At 44.7% G+C, this 26,661-nt stretch overlaps 1 long non-coding RNA gene across 3 annotated transcripts in view; it reads left to right on the top strand.

Moving 5' to 3' along the window:
* Positions 1-26,661, top strand: part of LOC147055505 (uncharacterized) — a 44,180-nt gene that overhangs the window by 9,268 nt on the left and 8,251 nt on the right. For all 3 annotated transcript variants that reach the window (XR_015066349.1, XR_015066350.1, XR_015066351.1), the window contains exon 3: positions 10,143-10,241. This is a non-coding gene — a long non-coding RNA (uncharacterized LOC147055505). The remainder of the gene's footprint in view (positions 1-10,142; positions 10,242-26,661) is intronic.

The raw sequence follows: 26,661 nt of genomic DNA, 5'->3' as shown, positions 1-26,661 counted from the left end.
CAACACAGGCAGAAAGGAGTAGTAGCTTGTGGTGGAATTGTTTGTGTGTTTCTGGGCGGCGCCGCAGCACACAGTTTAGCCTGGAGCGCAAAGGGAAGAAGGGCGCAGCAGGCTTAAGCAACGTGGCTTCTGGAGAACTGTGCTGTTTTGCCTGGCAGGCAGCTCGAACGGTGGGGGGGGGGGGGGGGAGTTGGGGTGTCACCTTGCGGGTGTCAAGCCCTATTCGCCCTGAGCCACTGCTCCGTTCAGCAAAACATTTCTGGAATGAGTGATTTATATGGCAGCTGTTGGATGTTTTTTTTTTTTTTTTCTCATGGCGCTCCAAGTATAACAGCTGACAAACGCAGGCCGATACTGTCAGGAGGCAAATGCGATTTTATGAGGTCATCTAGTCAACTGGAAGCTTGTGGTTGTGATTTGTATGAAGAGGAAATAGGTCCCACCAGATCCAGCAGGTGTCATTGTGGCCAAAAAATGAAATGTTTGCTTTTAGTACTGCTTCCAGTGCCGTGACGTGCCGTTGACGTCTATAACCGTCAATGGGAGTGAATGAGTTAGCATGTTTTCAGACCTGCACCTGTTGACGGTGCAACAATTGAATGACTCCATTCGTCTTGATGGCCTCAAGAATCAATTCATCCAAAAAATCTGTTGCACACAACCAATAATAAATTGATTCATTCAGCAATTAATTAGGCCCTTCTTTAGTGGTTAAAATGTGATGAGACGGGTTTAGGGGCAGAAATTATTTCACCCAACATATTCTGCCTAGCAACTTGTTAAGTATCCATTGAATTAGAAATGTGCTGTGAGAAGATAAATTGGAACTGTGGAAGAAAAAAACATCACAGTAAAAAAAGTTTTTTTTTTTTTTTTTTTTTTTAAATCTCTGTATGGAGCCAACCTTAGTGGTTGGTGCCCCACCAATTAGTTTCACATGTAACGTTTCTGCTGAGATGTCTGCTCTTTTTTTCTTTTTTTTTTTTTCTTTCCCAATGACCAATCTTTCTAATCATTGTTCTAAAATGCCAAACTCCAGAGAGACGCTTTAGAAGTGGAGCTGTTTGATATGTGAGATGAAGGCACTAAAGCGCCTCGCAGCACACCGGGGCCACCGTAACCTTATTTCACGCTGGCTCTCAAATAGTGTCGAGAATTTGTGAGGCAGTTAGTGGCCGTCATTAATAACGACCCTGGCCGGCTTGACAGCTGCTGATTGGAATGAAGAGCAGTGCTACAGCAGACAGCTACAAATTTCCCTGACAGCCATGTCTCCATTACCGGGCGTCGGCTGCCAAAACAGCAGTAATCAGAGAAGAGCGAAAACACGCTTTCACACCACAGACACCTCCCTGTTGCCTTTGCTGTAAGGAAGCATTAACACAGCAACAAGCACATAAACACATAGTCTATTCCTTGCGGCAGATATAATTTTCCATCAAAGTGAACATCTGTTAGCTTCATGTTATTGACAAGGCCGGCTAAGCTAGCTTTGACCTCTGGCTCATGTCTGTTTAAAAAAAAATGCAATGAGTAACTACATTTCTAGAGTGACAACAACAACATGCTAAACTCCAAAGTGGGTCATATTCAGTCTGCATGTTTTTAGTGATGATTTTCAAATATGTATAAATTCACTTCACTGTCCTGGGTCTTTAAATTGCAGTCTTAAACGGGACAACAGTGATATTATCTAAAATGACTTGAGCAGTTTGTTTTTAGAAAATGAACGTCATCTCGATGGTTATGTTCTGTAACTCAAAGGTTAAACTTAGAAAATGGTTGTGGCTTTAAATGGGTCAACAGTGAACTGAAGTAGAAGTCGCATCATGTCTTTACAATATGGCACCCAAACCACAATGTCTAACTGTCGAAAATGTTATTAGCTTAAATGTCTCAGCCGGGGTAGGTTGTTTACTCTCCAGTGCCCGCAAATCACATCTCTATTACACACAGGAATGTTGCTTCGCAGCACAGGCTGTGATTACAATTACCCTGAAATGTCTTCGGTCAAACTAATTATAAGTACATGTCATTTTTAGAAGTGGTAAAGTGACACTGGACAAAGTGCTGTGACATTGTGTCTTTATTTTCTCACATGAGGCCAAAGATGTTCCGGCCAAAGAGTAAGGAGCCAAATAAAGACATGTCTTTCCTGGAAGTATAAAAGTACACACCATGCTGATTACATTTCAATGAGTTGCTGTAGTGTAGAGTGATGTGGTAATTTGACAAAAATAAACTTCGGCATCGTTCTCACATATGTTGTTATAATCCTAATTGTCAATGTTGCGTAATATGCTGTTTATAAAACGCCTTTTTTTTTTTTTTTTTTATTCAGTAGTGCAGGTCAGGCCTTTTTCTTTTGAGGGTGGAGTGACTAAAAAGTTTGTGGCCTTGAACATTTTGATCCCTGTAATGACAGAGGGCTTTCGCATGGGTCATCCTGTCACCACTCGGCAACCACACATGCCTGCTACTCTTCAATGCAAGGCACGCACATGAGAATATGTGAACGCCATTATGGATTTGTACACGCCCACATCGTTGGAACAGATTAATGGCATTTCCATTCATTTGAATGAGGAAGGATGATTTGAAAGAAAGTACATTGCTATTTACAAGATTAAAGTGTGTATGTGTGTGTGTTTCCATGTCACACTAAGAGGAGTTGCTAGGCAGATGCAGTGTAGGCTTTATTTATTTATAATTACACTAGGGTTGCATAAAAAGCCTTAAAGCTATCAAAAGTGTTCATTCTGTCTCATTATTGTCATGTTAGCATGGTGGATGGGAGCATGGCAGTTAGCATTGGTTCATAAATGATGGGAGCATGGCAGTTAGCATCGGTTCATAAATGATGGGACAATATCCTGTGGTGGCAAAATATCATAAAGGTAGGAAGCCAACATTTTCACGTTATCTCACTACACACACGCGCACGGAGTCTTGATGTTGTGAGATAAACATTGAGTCATGATTCCAATACTGTAGAACACTGAAATACTGAAAAAGCTCTGTACTGTACGAAAGTCAGTGGCGTTTAACTTTTCATTTTCCCTGATATGTCGTAAAGCCAATTTGAATATTTCATAGTTTTACTGATGGCTGATCTATTTCATTCGCCCTCATCTCCTACCTACTGAATAAACAAACAAGCCCACAATGCACATCAATCCCCCTGCAAGCACTTACGGATGACACAAACACACATGCATAAAGACTGCAGAGCCGCCACAGGAGGTGGCAGACAATCAAGAATGGGAGCCTTCATTTTATAGCTGCCGCTTCCTTGTCAGCTTTACTCCTGACAGCAATAAAACACTCCATAATAAAAGCCACAATCCCGGCCGGGAAAGTAGCAGGACTGCAGCTATAGATAATCTACTCAGCTCATACTGCGTTTGCATTTCCTGTCCCAAAATTCAATATGCAGCTTTACCTCAGTTTTTTTTTTTTTTTCCTGGTTTTAAGCGTAATGAAAAGGAGTGAGACGAAGCTTATCTACTGGATTCACATGGGCAAAGCAATATTGTGACCTTTGCTACCTGTGGGAGCACAAGCTGCTTAATTAGCTGCTTGTATGTTGTCCAAACGTGAGCTCTGGAGAAACCACTTAATTGAGCCTCCAGATAAAAACTAATAAGGGAATATCTGTTGAGTTGTAAAATAAAAATTAACTCTACAATATAAATAAAAGACAAATGATTTCAAATAGTTTTATAGTCACGAGATATCAATAGAGGGATTTTCTTCTCCCTGATCTGCTTGGAAAACCGAGTGTTTGTCCCATGTCCCCCCCAAAGTCATTCAATGTTATTACCAGATAAGCTAACAGCCTGCCAAGCTTTTCCTTCTTTTTCATCCGCGACTTCAAGAAGTATTACTACTATCACTACTACTAGTATTATCGTGGTACCTCAGTTTCATTTTATTTTTATGAATCCTATCCAACAATTATGGCTAAATCCTAATGATATGAAAACCAAAGCAGTACTTACTATAGAAAATAATGAAATGTCAATTCATCTGTTCCAGACACCCCAAAATGTCAACAGAAATACATTTTAGGGAATAACTATAGTTTTACAAATCTTCAAAATGCAAATTATATATTGTGTAATAAAACACGTGTCCGCTCCTTGCGACCTTCATTAAAGTGCAGGAGCACTGCCAGTCTGAGTCCAACCCATCTAGGCCTCCAAAACGCAGCTCCACCACCTGCCGGCTGACTATAGGTCTATACTATAGGTGTGCTCGCAAGGAGACTTCACATCTCCTCTAATCTCATCAAAACCTTCAGCTGGTTTTTGAAGGTTGAAAACCCTTTAGCCCCCCCCCCCTTTAGCCTCATACGGCTGCTCCCGCCACGCTGATCACACCAATCAAGCTTTGATTTACAGTATTTACGACGTCCTGTTGCCTCTGCTGTGGGAATGCGAGGAACGGCCTGCCCCTCCCTGCAGGCGGCATCCCAGCTAAATGCCAACCAATCAGCGATGGCGGCTGGAGGGCCAGGCCACAGCTCGCTCGTTCCCCTTGGCAGGCTTCCCCGTGGTGGCTGTGATCACGGCAGTGTTAACAACACGTGACCTGGCCTCACAGCCCGCAGTAATTGAGGTTACATCCCAGGCAATACTTTGATGAATAATTAAAAAGGCAGAAAGAGAACTCAAAGTAACTTAGCCAGTACCCTGGGGTCTAATAACGTGCTTGGACTGTATTAGGTAATCTATCCACTGGTGCTGGTTAATGTCACATCTACACAGACATACCACAGGAACTCACAATTGGGTCAAGCTAAAGGCGACGTAACTGTATCATGGTCGGGTTCGGGTTCTAGTTGCGTCTCTTCATATTTTCAGGTTGGGTAGTGGGGAAAATGGTGGAAGCGGCGCTTGTTACTTGTTTTCAACACCTTATCAAAGACGCACTTGAGGATTTATTTACGGTGTGTTGCGCACAAATGTGGAACAAGAGCTACGTTGCGTCCTTGACACTTTGAAACCCGAGTATGGAAACCCGAGTCGTGTTTATAAGTTGCCATTAAGCCTGCAAAAGGGATAGAGATTCACCTTCCATACCAGTGCACGCCGTTAATGCCGTTAACGTCATTGACAGAGTAACAGGGGTCATTCGCACTATGCGAAAAAATGACCTGTTTGATGGACTGCACCCTGAGGATAAGATTAGAAACTGCAGCTCACTGAATACTTCCTGTGCTGACCTTTCGTCTTTTAAATTTGCAGTGCTTAACACTAATGTTCTGCCATCTAGTGGCATACAGTGGAATTACACTCAAATTGACCACAACTGGATGATATAACTGGTTAACCGGATCGTTTTCTTGATGTGCATGTCAGGTTATAGTGACAGAAGAAAACCAAATTCATGTTTCCTTTCTTCCGCTTTAAAATGTAGAACACAAGCTGACGATTGGACTGAAATTGGACCAAAGCGATATTGGTTTGCAGGTTGTGAAAAACACGGCCTCTTTGCGTTGTTAGGTCCTGCTGTGTCACAGCTCCAGCAGTGAGCAGAAAGGAGCTGCCAGTGTAGAATAATTAAGACCTCTGTGGAAGTGACAGGGTCACGAGGAGGTATGCGGCACAGCAAAGCTCGTCTTCTCAGCTGCTTCCTCTGTGAGCTGTCACGGCTCAGGCATATTTATAGCATCCGAGCAAGCACTCCACTCTCCCCTCTACCTCGCAGACAGATGTCACCTTCAAGCCACCGTATCTGGGACAAAACACAATGCTGTCAGCATTTGAACAGGACACACACACACACACACACACACAAAATCAACACAAGTATTGGATTATTCCGGGGACATCAACTCCTCATTCACTTTGACTTATTCTAGGCAGGCATGACTCTAGAATTTCCCATAGCGGAGCGGTTTAGAATTTTTGCCAGCATTGTGAGCACGGCATCGGTTCATTTATTTGTAGATATTTTGAAAATTCTGAAGATTGAATTTGTTTCCAAAACAAACTGGTAATCGAAGTGACCTGGCAAGTGTTGGACTGAAGATTGAACTGTTTGTGGGCAATTTTCTTTCGGAGATGCGAAAAGATGCAAATGGTAGCTTTCTTGCTAGCTTATTTCAAAGAATTGGTCCAAGGGTGCTGATTATGTCTCAAACACTGAAATGTTGTTGAAAATCACGCTTGTTGAACATATTCGTAGATGCACAATAATGACAGGGTTCTCGGTTATGTGGAAAAACGGGCATTTTCTTAAATCATTATTTAAATCAATGCTTTTGCCTAAAGCTACAACTACGAGACTCTTTAATTTAACGTCTCCGATAAATAATACATTTCACTGCTTTCTAATCCTTGTGTGTTGTAAACATGCAAACAAGGCCTCATGGCGCACAACAGAAGACTCCCAAACTCATTTGAATTTCAACACAAAAATATACTCGGAGAATAAACACGGAGAACTGCGTAAAGTGCTTACGCGCGTGTACGATGTCGTCGACTGTGTCGGTACTTCAGATAAGAGACAACTGGGCTTCGCTGACTGAATGTGTTGACATAGCTTTAATTCAGCTTGATACCAGACACCAGTAGTCCGTCTGAGCCTCGGAGTGCCGGGGTGTTAACCTCTCAGAGATACACACTCAAAATATACAAACAGCAAGCCTGACTGGCCAGCAGGAATTCGAATAACTTTTGCGCCGTTCGTACACCTTCCACTCTTGCACCCGTTTGCAATATAAGTTAGTCAAATACATCAACGAATCACTTTATTGAGGAGAAGTCGTTTGCGTTCATGAGCCGCTAGCTAATAGTGTCGTATGTCGTCAGAATCTTATTCATCTTTCCGAGAGGCTCCTTTTCCGTTCGTCAAAAGGGGCGATAAAGTTCAGTCGCATCGTACAAACACTTTAACGTCTTTTATAGCTGCGTGATGCAATTTATAAATGTGGCTATGATTTGATCCCTTAACCTTAAACAGGTTGCTAATGTGTCAGGGCATCTGGCTTGCGGTGTGCTCTCAAGGCGAGGGTAACAGAACCCGTGGATGAAGTGTTGGTTACTCAATATCAGCATTCCTCGCAGGCCATGAGCCCGCCTCTGCCAAAGTGGGTTTCTTTTACCGCCGCAGTGGCGATAATCGGTTGATGCTTGCTGTCGGAGGACGTGGCAGGGAGCGGCTTTCGAGGATACATGATCGGCTTGCTGACAAGTATGGCTAACCCCAGCTGCTCGGGCGACTCCTCTGTCACGAGGCGCTCTGGTGGGCTTAAGGGGAGTGGCGGCGGCGGGAACGTGTAAAAAAAATATATATCTGTGAGCCCCTCCAATCAAAAGAGAAGCTTGTTCGTTTTGTAACCAATAGCAGAGCTTCAATAAAGCCCCCACGTGACTGACGCGGCGTTCGCACGACAGGCCTCAGTGACCACGGGATAAAGCAACAATCAGGTGCTACATTGTTTAAGTGCGTTAGCTCAGATTAGAGCGCTATTGAGAAATGTCACAGTAACCTTCCATATGCAGTCCGTCCTCCCCATTGGGCAAATAAACAAATGCCATGTACAGTACACAGGAAATAAAATTAGCTAGCACGCTATACAATTACAAATCGTTTGTTATACTGAATATTAAAACCACATTTGACCAAAAGCTCAAAATTGGTTACACATGACATAATAACACTATTTAAATGCAAAATGCACTTGTCCATGATAGAAGAACCAAAGTCCTGAAAATAATTTTGAACAGTGTAGCGCTTCACGGTTGTTATCACCTGAAGTCAACTCCTCAGCGTAATCTTATGGTGGCCATCTTGTAGTCCATAATACATCCAATATAAACAAATGTTCCAGCAAAATACAGTTATTAGAAACCCGCCTCGAAGGAGAATTGACTGTCCCGACTTCTTCGTTTTCCATCGACACACAGTGAAAGGTTTGATAAAAACAAATAACTCTAAACCTCGAGATATCATTCATGAAGTAATATTCCGACGGCTCATTTTTGTAGATCCCAAGCCAACCCTCCCATCAATAGCTGACACACTATCGCATATTCTCACAGTCAATTTCAAGTGCTGATGTGCCGAACATTGATGGACAACGATTCTCTCACATACGGTTAAATTACCGGTGAAGAGGCCCGGAGAGCCGCACTCGAAGGGGGAGGGGCTCCGCTCTGTTCACCGCCACCTTGCACGGGAAAGATTGTGCAGCTGTCTGGCTGTGATCGACTTGCGTCACAGACCATCGGTCAAATCGACTGGTTCAAATTAGCAGAGCAGCGAAGACTGCAGTCTCGAGTCGCTACAGTGATACTAACTGCTTAATTTATACAAGGTGAGACGGAGATTTGGCGAAAAGAAACTTGATCTTTTATCGAGGCCAGTCTGACCTTCCTTTTTTTGTTTTTTGTTTATCTACATTAAGCCAGTCTCTTAAGCTTTAATTCCAGAGCACATTCATTCATGGAATTGAGACGTGCCCCTCCCTCGTGGTGAATGTGCTGCAAAAGTGCACACCTTGTACTTTTGCGGCCACGCCATCTGTTCCTCTGCTGGGATATCATCGGTTCGTACTTGCTACTTCACTTAGCGCAGCGCATTAGCGAGTGCTACTGTTTCGCCAAGCGAGAGCAGGTACATATTGTGCCTGCTTTGGAATCCAATGTTCTCTTCAAGGAGGCTCTGTTGAATTCACTGCCAATTTACATTATTTATCTTTATTTAAGGCATAAATAAGGGTACAATTAAAGAATTTCCACTGTGCCATTATACCTTTTTTTTTTTCATATACCAGCAAATGTTCCATTACTAAATTTTTTATATTTCATGAAAATGTGAGTCAGAAGAAGTGGCCAAGAAACAGTCTAGTTGTCATGTGGAAACAATGTTTGTCATCATTTTTAGTTATAAAACAGGCTTACTTGATCCAAACTCAAGATTATAATTATGACTTCATCGCACTGTAAATCTTTGTCTGTTATTACACACTTAACAGTTTCACGCTTCTGATAATGATAGCACACACTCGTCCAAAATCGTAAAGCTTTCAGTTAGTATGGCAGTAAATAAGAGATGAGCATTTTCACTCTCTTTTATTAATTACACAATGAGGATGGCATCTGACAAAGATCCTCCCCGGGGGAGGCGGGGCAGCGGCATATTATTATCGCCGCTTGTCACATTGTCAACATAGTAAACATGAGCTACTACTTCTCGCTTTGGTTTATTCATACAAGCTTAGCCGTCTTATGGATTCATTTGTCTTGCGCGGGACAACCTCAATTTCATTCTCTGTCTAATCTTGAGTACCTCAAACCGCCAATTAAGAGATGAGCCTGACTCAAATAACGACTGAATTCATGTCGGAAGAGAAGATATAAAGTGATGATGGATGAGAAGTTCTCCAAAAGGAATTAAGATAATATCTATGTCCAGTTTCGGTGAGGTAGGAATAAATTATCCCTTGATGGCTTGCTTAATTAGAATAACTGAATCCCCCCACTTGTACGAAAATTGCTATATGATTTTTTTTATCCAATGACGTGCACGCGTATAATGATAGCAACGCGCCCCCGTCGCCATTATCATCATGTTAATAAAGCGCGCCGGCGCTTAACAGTTTGGCTGGACGAGAGGAACGGAAAGGAACGTTTTGTTAATTGGACATGGAGTGGTGCTAACAATAAGCTTTGCATGACCAGATTTGCCTGGAGGAGCCGGCGGCCGGGCTGAGGATTTGCTAGAAGGGGAGTTATAATTGGCCCAAAGATGAGGAGCTCAAGCCAGCTGTAAGCATTCAGACTGTGACAGTGGACTCATATTGGCTTCTCCTCGGTGAAAATGAGCTCAAGATTCGCAGCCTCGGGAGACATAATACATGTCACAGTCTACAATAATGGTTCATTTGAAATCATGTAGCAGCGCTCTCCTCCCTGTCGCCGTCTCCTTCTTAGAGTTCACTTCCCCTCACTCTCACCCGTTCGTTCCCTGTCGCCCATTCATCCTAAAAATGCTTTTCATCTTTTCCTGCCTCCACCCCCGCGCACCATTAGTCCCATCCCTCCACGCTCTAACGACCAAAATGCATTTCCTAGATTTTCTCTGTAGCAACCATTATTATCCCGGAGCTAATGTTTTAAATTCAATTGCAGCAATCCATATCCAGGCCAAATGAAGCGGGGATTCCCAAACATAAGAAATCACGTCTGTGGAGCAAAGATAAAAAGCAGTTGGCTCAACATATAGACGAGGTAAGAATTCTACAAACAACACCTTTATAATATATTCAAACAGAAATGCTTCGACAATGCTCAACCTCCTCCACCAGCTTTTGCTAAAGAGCTTCCGAGTATACTGATTCATAAGAGTGTGCGCACACACACACGCGTGACCTGCATTACTCTCTTTGCAGCTATAGAAAAAACTACAACTAGGCCTATTAATGTTTCACAACACCGCGTATCTATGTCTACGTTTTTTTTCCACGCCCAAGACCACACCGCCAGAGGGAAGGCGAGGGAGGGGGTTCGGTTGAAGGTTGGCTGTTGAGACACAGACAATATTTCCCCCATCTCACCGCCTCACCGCTCGTGAGACTCAATCACATGTGCGCTGTGCTTTCATGAATTAATAACGGGCACTTTGGGGGCCAGGCGGGAACATGGTGACCACATGCTGATGGAAGTTTAATGAGCAGCACGGGGACCGCGCTGCCATGGCACCGCCGCGTCTCCCGGCGCAATAGGCCATGTCCCCGGCCCTCCCCGCAGAGGCGCGGTGTTTGGGCTCTCATTACCTAGATAAATATATCTGCCCCGTAGATCAGCCCCACAGAACCCCCCCCCCCCCCCCCCCCCCCCCCTCTGCTCCTTCCTCCTCCCACCCAAGGGATGATATCACGACCCTGATTACCGTGCCCTGCCCTTGGGAGGGAGAACGGCTGGCCTGGAATCACAAGAACACAAACATCAGTCTCAATTCCCCTCTGCTAAATATCAGCCATGACAGCAGCTGAGCCCGAGCGTGACGCAGGTTCAGGGTGGTCCGAGCTCCGATCATCGAAAGTCGACAATTACCTGAATATTGAGATGTAGGCAATGAACGGTGGAAGGCCCCGCCCCGTTTCGACCAAATGTCGATCTCCCTTCCTCCCTCCTCAACGCTCTACTCCACTGATGAGGCTCTGAGATGCTACACGCTCATTGATTTAAGAGCCACCGCAGACATTGATTTGAGATGGCCGAGGTAGCGGGGGGCACGGAGCTTCCTGTCGGTCTTAATGACTAGATCAAATGCATCACACCTCGTCAACCGGCTGCTCCAATATTGATTACGCTCCGGACCAAATCCAATCATTTTGAGTCTAATGTATTCTGAGATCCTTTACTTCATTTCTTTTGGCTGTGATTGTAAGGGCCTGCGGGCCAATTTTGGCCCGCCATCTATTCTGTCTGGCCCGTGAGATGACGTTACAACACGTAACAACTTAACAAGGTCTGATCAAATAAAATAAAATTAAATGCATTTTAAAAGTAAGATGTTTATTTTAATATAATATAATAATTAATAATTTAAATAGTAGGGGTTTTAAACCAGGTTTTAAAACTAGGGTTAGGGTTTCCGACGAGGGTTCCGCGCTTTAAAACCCTCGGCGGAAACCCTAACCCTCGTTTGAAACCCTAATTAGGGATCGCAAAACCCGCCGGAAACCCTAGCCGGAAACCCTAACCCTAGTTTGAAAGCCCAGTCGGAAACCCTAATCCTGGAAACCCTAAAAGTAGCCCCAAACCCTCGTCGGAAACCCTAACCCTAGTTTTAAAACCTGGTTGGGAACCCTAACCGCGCTTTAAAACCCTCGGCGGAAACCCTAACCCTCGTTTGAAACCCTAATTAGGGATCGCAAAACCCGCCGGAAACCCTAGCCGGAAACCCTAACCCTAGTTTGAAAGCCCAGTCGGAAACCCTAATCCTGGAAACCCTAAAAGTAGCCCCAAACCCTCGTCGGAAACCCTAACCCTAGTTTTAAAACCTGGTTGGGAACCCTAACCGCGCTTTAAAACCCTCGGCGGAAACCCTAACCCTCGTTTGAAACCCTAATTAGGGATCGCAAAACCCGCCGGAAACCCTAGCCGGAAACCCTAACCCTAGTTTGAAAGCCCAGTCGGAAACCCTAATCCTGGAAACCCTAAAAGTAGCCCCAAACCCTCGTCGGAAACCCTAACCCTAGTTTTAAAACCTGGTTGGGAACCCTAACCGCGCTTTAAAACCCTCGGCGGAAACCCTAACCCTCGTTTGAAACCCTAATTAGGGATCGCAAAACCCGCCGGAAACCCTAGCCGGAAACCCTAACCCTAGTTTGAAAGCCCAGTCGGAAACCCTAATCCTGGAAACCCTAAAAGTAGCCCCAAACCCTCGTCGGAAACCCTAACCCTAGTTTTAAAACCTGGTTGGGAACCCTAACCGCGCTTTAAAACCCTCGGCGGAAACCCTAACCCTCGTTTGAAACCCTAATTAGGGATCGCAAAACCCGCCGGAAACCCTAGCCGGAAACCCTAGCCGGAAACCCTAACCCTAGTTTGAAAGCCCAGTCGGAAACCCTAATCCTGGAAACCCTAAAAGTAGCCCCAAACCCTCGTCGGAAACCCTAACCCTAGTTTTAAAACCTGGTTGAGAACCCTAACCGCGCTTTAAAACCCTCGGCGGAAACCCTAACCCTCGTTTGAAACCCTAATTAGGGATCGCAAAACCCGCCGGAAACCCTAGCCGGAAACCCTAGCCGGAAACCCTAACCCTAGTTTGAAAGCCCAGTCGGAAACCCTAATCCTGGAAACCCTAAAAGTAGCCCCAAACCCTCGTCGGAAACCCTAACCCTAGTTTTAAAACCTGGTTGGGAACCCTAACCGCGCTTTAAAACCCTCGGCGGAAACCCTAACCCTCGTTTGAAACCCTAATTAGGGATCGCAAAACCCGCCGGAAACCCTAGCCGGAAACCCTAACCCTAGTTTGAAAGCCCAGTCGGAAACCCTAATCCTGGAAACCCTAAAAGTAGCCCCAAACCCTCGTCGGAAACCCTAACCCTAGTTTTAAAACCTGGTTGGGAACCCTAACCGCGCTTTAAAACCCTCGGCGGAAACCCTAACCCTCGTTTGAAACCCTAATTAGGGATCGCAAAACCCGCCGGAAACCCTAGCCGGAAACCCTAGCCGGAAACCCTAACCCTAGTTTGAAAGCCCAGTCGGAAACCCTAATCCTGGAAACCCTAAAAGTAGCCCCAAACCCTCGTCGGAAACCCTAACCCTAGTTTTAAAACCTGGTTGGGAACCCTAACCGCGCTTTAAAACCCTCGGCGGAAACCCTAACCCTCGTTTGAAACCCTAATTAGGGATCGCAAAACCCGCCGGAAACCCTAGCCGGAAACCCTAACCCTAGTTTGAAAGCCCAGTCGGAAACCCTAATCCTGGAAACCCTAAAAGTAGCCCCAAACCCTCGTCGGAAACCCTAACCCTAGTTTTAAAACCTGGTTGGGAACCCTAACCGCGCTTTAAAACCCTCGGCGGAAACCCTAACCCTCGTTTGAAACCCTAATTAGGGATCGCAAAACCCGCCGGAAACCCTAGCCGGAAACCCTAACCCTAGTTTGAAAGCCCAGTCGGAAACCCTAATCCTGGAAACCCTAAAAGTAGCCCCAAACCCTCGTCGGAAACCCTAACCCTAGTTTTAAAACCTGGTTGGGAACCCTAACCGCGCTTTAAAACCCTCGGCGGAAACCCTAACCCTCGTTTGAAACCCTAATTAGGGATCGCAAAACCCGCCGGAAACCCTAGCCGGAAACCCTAGCCGGAAACCCTAACCCTAGTTTGAAAGCCCAGTCGGAAACCCTAATCCTGGAAACCCTAAAAGTAGCCCCAAACCCTCGTCGGAAACCCTAACCCTAGTTTTAAAACCTGGTTGAGAACCCTAACCGCGCTTTAAAACCCTCGGCGGAAACCCTAACCCTCGTTTGAAACCCTAATTAGGGATCGCAAAACCCGCCGGAAACCCTAGCCGGAAACCCTAGCCGGAAACCCTAACCCTAGTTTGAAAGCCCAGTCGGAAACCCTAATCCTGGAAACCCTAAAAGTAGCCCCAAACCCTCGTCGGAAACCCTAACCCTAGTTTTAAAACCTGGTTGAGAACCCTAACCGCGCTTTAAAACCCTCGGCGGAAACCCTAACCCTCGTTTGAAACCCTAATTAGGGATCGCAAAACCCGCCGGAAACCCTAGCCGGAAACCCTAACCCTAGTTTGAAAGCCCAGTCGGAAACCCTAATCCTGGAAACCCTAAAAGTAGCCCCAAACCCTCGTCGGAAACCCTAACCCTAGTTTTAAAACCTGGTTGGGAACCCTAACCGCGCTTTAAAACCCTCGGCGGAAACCCTAACCCTCGTTTGAAACCCTAATTAGGGATCGCAAAACCCGCCGGAAACCCTAGCCGGAAACCCTAACCCTAGTTTGAAAGCCCAGTCGGAAACCCTAATCCTGGAAACCCTAAAAGTAGCCCCAAACCCTCGTCGGAAACCCTAACCCTAGTTTTAAAACCTGGTTGGGAACCCTAACCGCGCTTTAAAACCCTCGGCGGAAACCCTAACCCTCGTTTGAAACCCTAATTAGGGATCGCAAAACCCGCCGGAAACCCTAGCCGGAAACCCTAGCCGGAAACCCTAGCCGGAAACCCTAACCCTAGTTTGAAAGCCCAGTCGGAAACCCTAATCCTGGAAACCCTAAAAGTAGCCCCAAACCCTCGTCGGAAACCCTAACCCTAGTTTTAAAACCTGGTTGAGAACCCTAACCGCGCTTTAAAACCCTCGGCGGAAACCCTAACCCTCGTTTGAAACCCTAATTAGGGATCGCAAAACCCGCCGGAAACCCTAGCCGGAAACCCTAACCCTAGTTTGAAAGCCCAGTCGGAAACCCTAATCCTGGAAACCCTAAAAGTAGCCCCAAACCCTCGTCGGAAACCCTAACCCTAGTTTTAAAACCTGGTTGGGAATCCTAACCGCGCTTTAAAACCCTCGGCGGAAACCCTAACCCTCGTTTGAAACCCTAATTAGGGATCGCAAAACCCGCCGGAAACCCTAGCCGGAAACCCTAACCCTAGTTTGAAAGCCCAGTCGGAAACCCTAATCCTGGAAACCCTAAAGGTAGCCCCAAACCCTCGTCGGAAACCCTAACCCTAGTTTTAAAACCTGGTTGGGAACCCTAACCGCGCTTTAAAACCCTCGGCGGAAACCCTAACCCTCGTTTGAAACCCTAATTAGGGATCGCAAAACCCGCCGGAAACCCTAACCCTAGTTTGAAAGCCCAGTCGGAAACCCTAATCCTGGAAACCCTAAAAGTAGCCCCAAACCCTCGTCGGAAACCCTAACCCTAGTTTTAAAACCTGGTTGGGAACCCTAACCGCGCTTTAAAACCCTCGGCGGAAACCCTAACCCTCGTTTGAAACCCTAATTAGGGATCGCAAAACCCGCCGGAAACCCTAACCCTAGTTTGAAAGCCCAGTCGGAAACCCTAATCCTGGAAACCCTAAAAGTAGCCCCAAACCCTCGTCGGAAACCCTAACCCTAGTTTTAAAACCTGGTTGGGAACCCTAACCGCGCTTTAAAACCCTCGGCGGAAACCCTAACCCTCGTTTGAAACCCTAATTAGGGATCGCAAAACCCGCCGGAAACCCTAGCCGGAAACCCTAACCCTAGTTTGAAAGCCCAGTCGGAAACCCTAATCCTGGAAACCCTAAAAGTAGCCCCAAACCCTCGTCGGAAACCCTAACCCTAGTTTTAAAACCTGGTTGGGAACCCTAACCGCGCTTTAAAACCCTCGGCGGAAACCCTAACCCTCGTTTGAAACCCTAATTAGGGATCGCAAAACCCGCCGGAAACCCTAGCCGGAAACCCTAACCCTAGTTTGAAAGCCCAGTCGGAAACCCTAATCCTGGAAACCCTAAAGGTAGCCCCAAACCCTCGTCGGAAACCCTAACCCTAGTTTTAAAACCTGGTTGGGAACCCTAACCGCGCTTTAAAACCCTCGGCGGAAACCCTAACCCTCGTTTGAAACCCTAATTAGGGATCGCAAAACCCGCCGGAAACCCTAGCCGGAAACCCTAACCCTAGTTTGAAAGCCCAGTCGGAAACCCTAATCCTGGAAACCCTAAAAGTAGCCCCAAACCCTCGTCGGAAACCCTAACCCTAGTTTTAAAACCTGGTTGGGAACCCTAACCGCGCTTTAAAACCCTCGGCGGAAACCCTAACCCTCGTTTGAAACCCTAATTAGGGATCGCAAAACCCGCCGGAAACCCTAGCCGGAAACCCTAACCCTAGTTTGAAAGCCCAGTCGGAAACCCTAATCCTGGAAACCCTAAAGGTAGCCCCAAACCCTCGTCGGAAACCCTAACCCTAGTTTTAAAACCTGGTTGGGAACCCTAACCGCGCTTTAAAACCCTCGGCGGAAACCCTAACCCTCGTTTGAAACCCTAATTAGGGATCGCAAAACCCGCCGGAAACCCTAACCCTAGTTTGAAAGCCCAGTCGGAAACCCTAATCCTGGAAACCCTAAAAGTAGCCCCAAACCCTCGTCGGAAACCCTAACCCTAGTTTTAAAACCTGGTTGGGAACCCTAACCGCGCTTTAAAACCCTCGGCGGAAACCCTAACCCTCGTTTGAAACCCTAATTAGGGATCGCAAAACCCGCCGGAAACCCTGTACGCTGTATAAAAACTGTCACAGTCAAGTAAAATGTATTCCATGTTCAAAATGTGGTCAAATCTATGTAGCCTTATGAAAATATTAAATAAGTGAGATTTTGAATTGAGAAATGCAATCATAAAGAGGCCTAGTCTTCAAACATTGACATTTTACTGCCGGTGCCGTACACTTGATAATGACATTATTTCAAGTTCTCCGCCGTGGTATTCCACTGCGATATTCCAATTCCAACATGACTACAAATACGTCCCGCCTACCAAACAGAACAAGACACCCACGACATGCATGAATACAAAAGTGCTCTGTTTGTGCATCTGTATTCAAAGTGCAAGCGTTAGCTTTTGGAGGCAGATGTAATGAAACAGGAGGACCTGGGTGAATCCCCCCGTGCGCCGGGTTCTCTTGGTTTCCCGACGTCTTGCACCTCTTGCTCTCATGTTTATATAACGGCGCGGTCTCAATCATTCTCTCCAGCTGGTTGAAGGTTACTCGGGGCACGAGGGGTAACAAATGGGCTCTGGGCGCCATCTGAGAGCTAGCGGGGCTGAAGGCTGGATGGATAATGGCCTGTCATAATGGACAATATAAGCAGAACCCTCCTGAGACCAGGAAACCAAAGAACAAGTAGACTGAATTATTCATGGTTACCATGGCGGCCCACACAGCTGCATTGCATTAGGCTCTTCATTAGCCGCGGCGTATTGGACGAAAAAAAAAAAAAAAAAAAGCTGGAAATACGAGCAATATTTCCCATTGAGAGAACACATTATCATAAGCTCTCAAGAGGGTTGACTCCTCGCTTAAATGCGCCTGAGTGCTGACCTTCGTCGCCACGGTAATAATGTGGTAAGGATCAAAATGTGATTCCATCCACGACAAGAGCTTCTCATTGGAAAGATGGCTGCACGGTGACAGCTTGGGCTGCTCTGACATTGCAGTCATTTCCCGCTAATAAGACACTTAACACGGGGCCCTCTCGCCTCTCTTGTCTCAGCGCAACGAGAGAGACACAAGTAGGAGGGAAAATTGCTCGCTGGCTTCTATTTGCTTTTCAGCTAGGTGCAAATGCATCTGTCACTCACGTTCTATCTATCAATGAGATCATGTGGAATGTGCTGGAAAAATAGACCATGTCGTTGTTTTCATCGCTATAATGCGGCTTGTAAATGTCATATTCAAAATTTGAGGCATGGCTGTGACGCTCTGCGATAAAAGGCCGTGAGTAATCGATTATCAATAATTGATGATCAAGAATCGTGTCATCTGGAATTTGATAGCAAGGAAGATTAAGCTCTTTTGTTGCCACATAAATAGTCCAAATTGAGAGGCAAGCTAGCCAAAATGTTTCTAATACTGCTAACACTGGGGGAAAAAAACTGCAGTTGTATGCATACTGCATGACAAATGGAAAACGTGTCACCTCTAAGCCGCCAATTAAGCATGCGTGACCTTTTCATGCATAAACAACCGCTCACATGCACATATGGACATCACTCAAACACGCACACGCGCCGGGAATCCAATTTCAGCAATGATTACGAAACACGAGCGGCTATTGAGAAGTCAATACATCGTCATCTTAGCGAAGATTGTTCCCCGAGAGTGACGATATTGATCCGTTCGCGTGCTTACCGGTTATCGACCCGGCCGATAATAACAATCCCTCACAAACAAATATCTTTCATTTCATCTAAACATTTATTGAGAACGAGCAACCTTGTTGAGTATCGCTAATTTTTTGCCATTTATATTTTGAAATCCTACATTTAATGAAGACCTAGCTCAAACTAGCCCAACCACCTTCAAAAGCACCGACCTGCATTTCTAACATTTAATGCCAATTTATTTCCGACTGTCTTTTCAGTCTTTTCTGACATTTCATGTCTGCATTATTCAAAGAAAGTCATTGCGCAATATTCTTTGACGTCAAATATCATCAGACTTGTATTCATTGCGCCTCCACAATGCAACTCTTTAAACAGGTTTGCTTGTCCTAGAGACTGAGCGAGGCTGAGTTTATTTGTATTACTCAGAGGTGATTCAAATAAAGGCCTTGTCATATTTAAATTTGACTGTAATCCCTTCATTTTATGTATGTTTCCAATAAAGCGCAGCAAAACCTATTGGAAAATACCCATTTCACTCTGTAATATTCATAATCCTTTTTGAACTGTAAACTCCATCTGTAGTTTAAAGTGATGACTCATTCAAAGCATCATCTTAATCCTTTTTTATGCAGCTTAGTCCTAAAACCGAGGGGAACGGGGTGAAATTGAAAGCTGCCATCAGTGCAATAAACCCGATTCAGATACAAGCAGTAGGGCACAATGTCATTTTCATACAAGGGCACAGAAGTGTGTCCCTCAGCGCCGAGCCTTACTTCTTTCGCCAGCTGCCTGCTTTCTCATGTTTGATTTCCTTTTTCCCTCTCATTACAACATCTAAAAACGTCGAGCATTGTTTGCTAACGCTAACCACGTTGCAATTAGCGTCAGTGGCTTTACACGCGCAGTTTAGTTTTGGCGTAGTTGAAGACATTCAACACCATGTGAACATACCGACTGCAATTAGGAGCGGAAAGAAAAAGCCCGTTCTGGGATCAAACCCGGACCCTGATGGATGATTCATTAACACAATAATACACTTGTTGCTCGCTTGCCATTGAATAGGTAATGAGCATTTATGGTTCTCATTTTTTGCTTGCACTATCCTATTCTGTTGTTTTTTTGACATCATCCATATTGGCAGTTGCTAGCTAGCTTCTAGTGCCATACAGCATGATGCACCTCTCTTGGGTAATCACACCCACTCGCTCTGATTTTCATTGTGCAAGAGCTGACATTTGTGCTGCCAAGTGGAGGGGAGGGGAGGGGAGGGGAGGGAGGCGGAAGACTGCAAATAAGTGTGCACTGAGTTATTTTGCCTTGTAATACCAGTTTGATCCTCACGGGGCAGCGGTGAAGTAAAGGCGCAAAAACATTTTTTTGCGATATGTTGCTTGTGATTGATTAGGTGATTTTTGTCGTGGCGTAACAATTTTGATAGGATTTTTTTCGGATTCTCAGAAAAATCGCAATGAAATTATAGCCTCGTTTATTGATGCTAATGCTAACACTTTTGGGTTATCATAAAGGAAGAGAAACACTATTATGAATGTTTTATTGTGATGTGGAATGTAGTCACCATTTTACTCAAAATCGATATATATATATTAAAGCCAATTCTCCTTTGTGACTGTTGACTCCCACACGGGCTATATGAAAGGAATTAGAGCGATTGAGAAATCAAATTAGTGCATTCATATCTATACAAATTATGAATGTTAAAATTAATTATGAATACTGGAAATGGGACCAGGAATAATCAAATCTATCTATTCTTTTTTTTTTTTTAAGCTTCAGAGCAGTGTCAAAGATCATTCAGTGTCTTTTGGGAGCCACTTGGCTGAAATACTAATGCAGGCGGCTTTTCTTGTTGTGATGCCTTTTGACCTGTTGGCTTGGAACTGCCTCTGGCTACTAATGAGAAGGCTCAGTCAACCACACCAATATAAACTCTGCATAACAAGAGACTCACAGAACAATCAAGTCAGTATGTCAGAGTCAACACAAGTCCCAGCCAATCAATAATTCTACTTTATTTTGCAATCCATAGTAATGTAAATGAACTTCAAGGGTCAAGGGAACATTGAAACCTGCAGATTCCTTATATATTGATTTTGTGTATAAAAACTATATGGACAAAGTGGAGCATTAGAAAAAGTGGCACACATTACCAATTAATGCGTTAAAAAAATATATAATTTGTATGTGTCAGACACAATACCTACTGTGATAGTTAGCAGATCCTTCCTGTCCTTGTTTGTATCTGTTTTCATGTTGTGTGGTGATGAATTGAGCACCGGGTTAATTAGCAGAGAGAGCTCATCTCATTAGACAGCGGCTGGCATCGATGCTGAGTCGACAACATGCAAGTCAGAGTGCTGATGATACATTCCTTCGCAGACCTTCCATTTATTGACAGTGACCACCTTACGTCTAAATTGTGCTTTGTCGTCTGCTCTTTAAAAGAGGGCATTTTTCTGCCTCTGCTTGTTTTTATTGAATGTCGTTAAATACTGACTGAAAAAAATCTTGACAAATTTGTTTTTAATTTTTTTAACCACGTGAGCTTTGTCGATAATAGTCCAGCATAGATCATTTAAAAAAATAAATAAAAAAATCCTCCTCGATGTCTTAATGTCTTGTGCATATTCATAGCTTTGTCAAATTTCCCATCAAAGTGGTTGGCAGGTCCCCGGCGTGAGCTGTGCCTCATTTTGCTCGATGAATCATTCATGCTGTTTAGCTCACAGTTGTTTGGGTGCATCTGGCTAAGGGAGGCGCGAGACGAGGCCAAATGGAGAGACCACATGGCGGCTCCAGATGTTTTGCTTTTGTATACGCACAGCTCATAATAAAAAAAAAAAAGCAAGCAGTGCCACCTTGGCGTCCTCGCCATCTGGGGCAATAGCGGCGAAAAACAGCCCATCCTCCCCAGGTGAATTGATGCTGACATTGTTTCAAAACATACGAGGTACTTTTAGACAGCAAGCCTCATCAAGACAAAACAAACTAGCAATTACTTGATCATCAATGATGTCGTCATTTAAAAAGGCAAATTGAATTGCCTCCAGAAGTAAGCAACTGTTGACAATTTCCTTTCCTGGTTAAACAAAGACAAAATAATTAGAAGAATGCATCTGCTACAGTTTGAGTCAGTTCATGACAGGAAATGTTCGATAAACCCTCATTAGGCTTGCATCCCTACTGCTGAGTCAGCAGTATGTTATCATACCAAGAAAAAAAAATGCAATTCATTTGACACATTGTAGCGCAATGCGCTCTTAGATGATGATGATGATGATGATTGCAAAATCATTTAAACAGTATAGGTCCGGGTACCGATCCCTGAGGGACACCACATGTGCTCTGGCAATTATTGCCAATGTTTTCCTATTCAGCTTATATTCTTGAAACACAGAAGACGAGACAAACAATTGTCCAATGACGAAAGTGTGTGTCTAGCTCTGCCGTCCATCTAAGAATCTAAAACTACAATAATCCCAATTTGCTATATTAGAATTAAACTGAGAATTTTAGAGGCACCTTTTGTTTCTGCTTAGCTAACAATGGTAAAGTCAACTTTTCTCTTCTGAGATCAGAAAAAAATAATTTCTTCACTGTTAATCAGTCGTCATGATGTTCTAAGAGCTGACGTTGAGTTTTTCTACAAAGTTTCTAAATATCTGTCAGAGTGCATAATTCAGAGTTGTTGTGAGCACGTCTGCTTCCATGTTGGGCCCCTGTACACATCACAGCCGTTCCCAGATCGCTGCCACTCTCAGTAAAATCATTATTTAGTCCTTTTGTAAGCAAGCAGTGTCCCAGATCGCAAATTAATCTTTCATACGTTTCCAAGATCCAGCCCTCTGTAATCCCGACACAACAAAGCACAGCAAGAGAGCCTATAAATTATTCATTCATTTCTCATGAAAGCCTTTCGTTATGTCTGTCATGTTTCACTCTTGCGAGGAAAAGCCATTGATCCTTGCCTTCTCCGTGACAAAAAAGAACAAACACGTGACATCACACGGTCGCGCATTTCTCCACACTCGCGACAGATCTGAGGAAAATGCGACAATAAGGCAGAGAATATCACGTCGAGTGCCTAATCTGTACACACATTATGCTCTAAACGCGTCGCCGTGCTCTTAACTAATAGCCGCAAGTACGACCTGAGGGAAACCGTTCCGACTCGAAACACGCAAGCGGCGTGCAGGAAGTCACGAGCGCCTTGCCTTGCCAGAAATCATTTTAGCACAGCCGTATCATCTAATCGGCATGTCTTCTTTCTGACGTGTTGACTTCATAATTTAGCACAACGGGATGAGGAAAACAGCGTTGTTAACAAGAAAATGCTTTAAATCACAAGCGCCGAGTAAATTTCTTGTAAAATATTCATGTGGAAAGTGTGTTTGTGTACAGGGAACAAAGGGCGGCCGGCGTGTTGTACATCAGTGGGCTGGCTGACAGAGCTGCAGGCCACATTGTGTGTGTGTGTTTGTGTGTGTTACATGTGGGGAGGGGAGAGAGAGAGCTTTCATTTATAATGTATAGACCTGCCAGAGAAAAGGTGTCGGGCCTGCTCAGGTTCTGTGCTGAGCTGAGCCTCGCTGGCTGGTCTTCATCTCAACCTGAGTACTTGCCTTATTTACTTTAAAAGCTTTCCACTTGTTTGGAAAGTCAGGCTTAATGGATAAGACGGATCCGATTCCCTTATACCGGGAATTTTACGAGAATAGATGGAGTCGCACGTCATAAGTTTACTTTAGTGTCTTGTAAGCGAGGATGGAATCACTTGGAGCACTTGACTGTTGGCAGGATGTTCTAACGGTTAGTCATTTTTTAGGGAGCTCGGTTCCTGTGGCCGTTGGCAAAACCGCGTACAATGAGGCACTCTTTCTGGCTCGTTGGAACTGGGATTCATAATTTTTGGACTCGAATTACAAGATATCTTTTATGATAAGCAGTACGGTCAATGTTTCCCTTCTTGCTAAATGTCTCCTAGCTAGCTCGCTAGCTTAGCTGTACAACATATAGGCACCTGCGCCTTGCTTTGTTTTGGCCTGATGTAATTCTGTCACATTCCCCAGCTGCTTTGCCACAACACCAGCGGCTAGCTAGCTAGCTAGCTAGCACACACTTGACTATGCACATTTAGAGCAGCTTACAGAAGAAGAGCGGTGCCGTTGTTGGCCCATTCGCCTCCTCCCTTCGCCTGTCAGTGCCAGGCGGAGATGAGCCGCTGGCCCGCTCGCTCCGTGTGCTGTTAATCCTGCCTGTTCTGCTTTGTCAAAGCTGCTGTTTGAACAATGGAGCTGTCTTTTTGTCCGCTAATTTAGGAAACAAACATTTGTCTGCACGGCAAACAAGCTCTCTCAGGAAGTGCTATTAATAGGATAATTAAGCAGATGGTAATGAGCAGGATTACTGCTAATTATGACAAGATTTGTTTTGGCATTTGCCTGAGAGGCAGCAGAGTGTTAAAGTCAGCGCTGCATCGAGAGAGCGGGCGGGCACCTGAGTAAACATGCCGGGATGCAATTGATTACTTTTTTTTTTGGATTGATTAATTTATAGATTTAATTCATTCTAAATGATGTAAAAATATTAGGCCTACTTCCTGGACAAACAAGAAAATGGATAGATGAATGGGTGGCTCAAACTAGCCTCTCCAAAAAGCTCTCAGGAAAAAAAAAAAAAAAAAAAAAAAGAAGAAACAGCAAAGTCAAATGTCATGCAGAAGTGGCAAATCATTTCTTTGGATGCCGCCATTTCAAATATTCTAGTCTTGCCGCATTTCTAAATGTCTGAGTGATTTCAGGCAAAACGTGCATTGTTATTCAAAGCCAAATGTCTCACCCACTGAGGGCAATTTAAGATTTTATACATTTTCCTTCAAGTGGCAAACAAGGGAAGCAAGTCTTTATAGTCAAACTTTCTTTTTCTAACATAAATCATTCTGTGATCACATCTTTGTTGGTGAAGTTCTGCTCCCTTTGCTAGACACAAAAAGGAAAATGTCAAATCTGCCACAATGATTGTAATACTTTGTCATTCTCGCATGTGGCCAGACTGTTCCATCTTGGAAGAGCAGTCGTCCGACATGAGATTCAATCCAAAAGTGACAACAAACATGCCTCGTCGAGGTGAAGGCGAATCTTAATGCGATTCTCGCTAAAGCTCAGACAGTGAGCCGCCTCCATTAAAGCTTGCCACGCGGCCCCGATAAAACAGCTGAGTCTGGGATTTACAGCTTTGGCTTATCGTCATCTTCACACACTGTCTCACCGAGAGCAAAGTACACGGCCTCTAAATCCTCCGCGACCGGGAACCGAGTTTGTCTTTAGGCTCGGGGTGCAGTCCAAATCGGGCACAGGTACTAGCGAGCGAGAGCTTAGATAGGCAGCCGAAAAACACCCCACGCCAACATTTTACATTCCGTAGCAGAAGCTGGGAGGAGATTATCAAGAGAGGGGAGTACTGTTTCAGAAATAAAATTGCTTTTATTCCAGCCAACATGTGTTCTGTGAGATTAACGCATAATCTTACAACGTTTAATAAGTGCCGCCGCTTTGTGGGCTTCCGGCTGAGGCGGTAAAAGTGGAGCACGCCTGCTCCACTTTAAATCTTGTTTATTGAATTATAAAGAACCTTAAAGGATCACCAGTGTGACTCATGCGTTTCAATACTTCGTCGTCGTCGGATGTCCAAAAAATGTCATCAAGTTTGGGGTTTTTTTAATTCGACAAATTCCTTTTCTAAGTATAAAAGATGGATTGTGGAAATCCACACCAACGCTGAATAACTGAAGAATTAGCGAAGCTACCGAGCGTAATGAGCACTTAATTTAAAACACCAAAGAGACAAAATGAAGAACGTTTGTCCCTCAACTATCTTCCAAGCATGAGGCCATACTAGAAATCCCCAACCTCAATTTATGTAATCCAAAGCCCTTGCATGAACTTCATCTTGAGCTCCGGCTTTCAAGGCGTATTTGGAAGTTAAAGTCTCAGATCAGATTTGGACAGATTAGAATTAAGAGTTGGAAGTCTGGGAGGGGTGGATATGAGGATTTGTGCTGCTCCGCGAGACGGCCTTGTCACTGATAAGTTATACTGAGCCGCCCGCGGCTAAGAGGATTGGTCGGACTAATCCGAATCAAAAGACATACCATGTGAATTACATCTCCAAACAGGTTCGCTGACAAAGATTAGGAACGTGCATGTCAATCCTGTCATACTCAACTTGCTGCTGGAAGATGAGCCAGCAAACACAAACATGCGCTTTGTAGCTAGCTAGCTAGCTTGCGAGCTAGTGGCTGCCCGATACAGCTGGCTGACCAAAATATGCTTCTTTGATTGCACCCGGCTTTTTAATGTGGTTTTTGTTTGTTAACTGTAGAAGATCAAACGAGCAAGTTCAGATCACCACCAACGTTGGAAGCGAGAAACCTCAAACTGGCTATGTTTGACTACATTTCTTGAATCGATTATGGCGTACGTAGCCGTGGGTTGATTCATCACCGTTTTGCCTCAGGGTGGTTATGAATTGACCAAACAATTGCAAACAATAGCCCTAACCCCTAAAAAATTGCAACAAAGGTTAGGGGTTAGGGCTAGGGTCAGAGTTTGAGCTGGAGTCAGCGTCCGAGCTTGAGTCAGAGTCAGAGCTGGAGTCGACAAAAATCTGGTCCATTTGCTTGAGCTGCTCCTTTAAACCATATAGTGTACATTCCTTCTCTGCAACACTAGTGAAGTCTTCGTGGTATAGAGTAGTTAGTATAGTATATAGTATATAGGGTTAGAGCTTGGATTAGGGTTGGGGTTAGAGCTAGGGTTAGGGTTAGAGCAAGAGTTAGAGCTAGGGTTAGGGTTAGAGCAACGGTTAGAGTTAGAGCTAGGGTTAGGGTTGGGGTTGGGGTTAGAGCTAGAGTTAGAGCTAGGATTAGGGTTAGAGCAACGGTTAGAGTTAGAGCTAGGGTTGGGTTTAGGGTTAGAGTTGGGGTTAGAGCTAGGGTTAGGCTTGGGGTTAGGGCTAAGGTTAGGGTTAGGGCTAGGGTTTGGGCTAGGGTTAACGCTAGGGTTAGACCTAGGGTCAATGAATTGATTAAATTTCTCCACTGCTGAGATTGCCGTGAGCCTCTCTACCCCAAATTACCAAATCAACCGACACGCACAACCTATTGTAGGGTTAGGGTTGGGGTTAGAGCTAGGGTTAGTGTTGGGGTTAGCTTTAGAGCTAGGGTTGGGGTTAGAGCTTGGGTTAAGGTTAGAGCTAGGGTTAGAGTTAGAGAAAGGGTTAGTGCTAGGGTTAGAGCTAAGGTTAGGGTT

The sequence above is a fragment of the Syngnathus leptorhynchus genome, chromosome 6 (assembly GCF_054491065.1).
Source record: "Syngnathus leptorhynchus isolate UIUO chromosome 6, UIUO_Slep, whole genome shotgun sequence".
NCBI lineage: Eukaryota > Metazoa > Chordata > Actinopteri > Syngnathiformes > Syngnathidae > Syngnathus > Syngnathus leptorhynchus.
The sequence above is the reverse complement of the archived record's forward strand: the minus strand, read 5'-3'. Positions and strand labels throughout refer to the sequence as shown.